The sequence below is a fragment of the Carlito syrichta genome, unplaced genomic scaffold (genome assembly GCF_000164805.1).
Source record: "Carlito syrichta isolate Samal-C Ts95f unplaced genomic scaffold, Tarsius_syrichta-2.0.1 Scaffold303726, whole genome shotgun sequence".
NCBI classification, from domain to species: Eukaryota; Metazoa; Chordata; class Mammalia; order Primates; family Tarsiidae; genus Carlito; species Carlito syrichta.
In genome coordinates this window covers 947,779-950,765 of record NW_007247822.1, presented here as the reverse complement: position 1 = coordinate 950,765, position 2,987 = coordinate 947,779, and the positions used below count along the sequence as shown (strand labels likewise).

Genomic DNA, 2,987 nt, shown 5'->3' with positions numbered 1-2,987 from the left:
CCCGGGGTCTCGAAATGAATGCGAGTCGTCCCTGGTCTCCCTGGCCCGGGGCCGCCGGGCGCCCTCCTGGCCCGAGCCGTATACCCAGCGGGCGGGGATCCCGGAGAAACGGGCACCAGAACTTTGTGGAGTCGGTGCTCCTGGGCGCTGAGGGGTGAGGATGCCAAGTTCGGTCCTTCTGACGGCTCCGCGGGAAAGGAGGGCGTCCCGGAGTGCACACGCGGACAGGCTGCACCTGGGGACGTGCAGGCTGTGCGGCAGGTGATCTGCACCAACAATACAATCTTTGGCAAGACCATCTTTGTCTGGAAGGTGATGGGTGTGGGGGCTGAGGCGGAGTGCTGTAACCTCCAAGAGTCCCTGCAGCAGACCGGGGGCTGTCCTCAAGGCCCATTGGTTCACCAGGTGTGGGAACTCCCTGAAGTGATGTGCACTTTTTGTGTTCCTGTGTGTGCATTTTTCTGGGAGGTGGCACCGTACTTTTTATGGCTTCTCGAGGGGGACTAGAGCCCTCCACAACCTCGAGGAAGCCTCCCGTTACACACGGAAAGTCTCTAGTTCTGACCTACACAGACCGTACACCTTGCAAAGGGTTGGTTTTAGAATTCTGAAGTAAACTTCCTAACCTTTCTGAACTTCAGTTTTCTCCTCTCGGAAATGAGAACGAAACTCCCTCATGGAGTCTGTGTGAGGTAGGGATTCAAAAAAACCTGTGGAACCTCAAAATACATGTTAGGTTTTCTTACCATAGGAATGTGATGGAGGTTCAGTCCTTTTGTCATTCCTTTCTGTTCAGTTTCCTGCTCACGAGAACGACCATTGCTAGTCAATATTATGTTGCTTTGTCCACATAAGGAAAATGAGTAGGGGGTAAATAAGTAACAGCAAGAATGAGAGTGAGGCGGTCCCAAGAATAGTTTCTAAAAGGAAAAATGGAGAGGCTGTTCTGTCAACACCATCAGAAACTTGTTTCTTTTTTTTTTTAGTTCATGTCTTTTATTAGCTCATACACAATTACTTCTCTTCTGGTTTGTTGAAGCAATAAGTCAGACAACATTTGCCACAGTAATGTCTGTCAAAGTGGCTGGCCATAAAAACTCCAGCACCACTTTCATCTGAAGGACACTCTCGACGAAGGCGACTGATTTTGCCATTCTCATCCACCTTATAGTACTTCAGGACAGCCAGCTTAACCTTCTTTCTCTTATGCTTATTCTTCTTGGGAGTCGTATAAGACTTCTTCCTTTTCTTAGCACCACCACGAAGTCTCAACACAAGATGAAGAGTAGATTCCTTTTGAATGTTGTAGTCAGACAGAGTACGTCCATCTTCCAGTTGCTTGCCAGCAAAGATCAGTCTTTGCTGATCAGGAGGAATTCCTTCCTTATCCTGGATCTTGGCCTTTACATTTTCTATTGTATCCGAGGGTTCAACCTCGAGGGTGATGGTCTTCCCCGTAAGGGTTTTCATGAAAATCTGCATCTTGGCGGTGGTCCCACCGCATATGGCGGATGGAAAAGAGAAACTTGTTTCTAAAGAGGAGAGGGACACAATAGGAGGTTCTTACCATATTCTGTTTTTGACCTGCTTTGTGGTTACTCAAATGTGTTCACTTTGTGATAGTGCATTGACCTGTACACTGATCATTTGTATACTTTATATGTTTCAATGGAAGATATTTTTAGAAAGTTCATCTTTGATTGAAATACCCCCTAACCACCAAAGAGCATGTCATCTTGATTGTTGCTCAAACCAGTTGATGTCTGTGAAACTACATTTTGGGAACCAGGAAACCCTGCTTGAAAAATACTTTTATGCTCACCATCTTGTCTCTGAAATGTCCACACCCCTGTACTCACCTGCACCAAGTTTTCTCAGTTTTCTTTGAGTGAGAGTACAGGGCCAGCACTTCCATTTCTACACGGGTCAGGCCATATATCTCAACTAAGAACTGAAGATGAGGCCGGCCAGGGTGGCTCATGCCTGTAATCTCAGCACTTTGGCAGGCAGAAGCAAGAGGAGTGCTTGAACCCAGGAGTTCGAGACCAAGCTGGGTAACATAGAAAGACCTCGTTTCTACAGAAATCAAACAATAGCCTGTTGTGGTGGTGTGCACCTGTAGTCCCAGCTACTCAGGTGATAGAAGGATCATCCGAGTCCAGGAGGTTGAAGCTGTGGTGAGAAGTGATTGTTCCACTCTGCTCCAGCCTGGGTGACAGAGTAAGAACTTGACAAGGAAGGAAGGAAGGAAGGAAGGAAAGAAGGAAGGAAGGGAGGGAGGGAAGAGGGAGGCAAGGAGGGAGAAAAAGAAAGAAAGGAAGGAGGGAAAGAAAGAGAAAAAGAGAAAGAAAGAAAGAAAGAAAAAGAGAGAACTGAAAATGAGCTCACATATTCCCAGCTTTAGACTGGATCTCGGGGGTCACAAACTCACATGACTCCAGGGCCAGGCTTGTGATATAATGAATGCAGTGGCCACAAGGCAGCCTGGAGAACTTAGAGTGAAATGTGGCTCTGGGGACAGTGACCACTTGGCTCAGGGGACTGTTGGCTGGCTGGAATGTGAAAGTTGCCCCCATCACCTCGTGAAAGTTCACTGTTCAGTCACACTGTGGGAGAGCACTGAGACATGCAAGGGAACTGAGAGATCTAGTCCAACCCTGGCACTTTCCTTGCAGGTGGAATTTGGCCCAGAGAAGTTCAAGATGTGCTTCAGATCACCCTGCAGGACAGAAGGGCAGACAGCTTGGCAGAGGCAAGGCTAAAACCAACTCTCCACAGTCCCTAGTTTTCACCCCCAGACACAAAAAGATGCAAGATCTGCTTGAAAAGCGAGAATCAGGAGTTAAATATTGCTGGCTTTACAGCTCTGTGCAGCAGCTGCCCTTTGGGTCTCTCTCCAGGCCCAGAAGCTGATGTACTTTCAAAAGATGAAAAATGGCAGGTCATTAGATTAGCTGGATTTAAATGAACCCGAGGAAATGCTTTTA

The 2,987-nt window shown here is 47.6% G+C and overlaps 1 pseudogene across 1 annotated transcript; it reads right to left on the bottom strand.

Moving 5' to 3' along the window:
* Positions 1 to 973: 973 nt before the first annotated feature.
* LOC103261513 lies at positions 974 to 1,518 on the bottom strand (annotated as a pseudogene). Its single transcript, XR_504361.1, has one exon. The product of XR_504361.1 is annotated as a ubiquitin-40S ribosomal protein S27a pseudogene (transcript).
* Between the last annotated feature and the right edge of the window lie 1,469 nt (positions 1,519 to 2,987).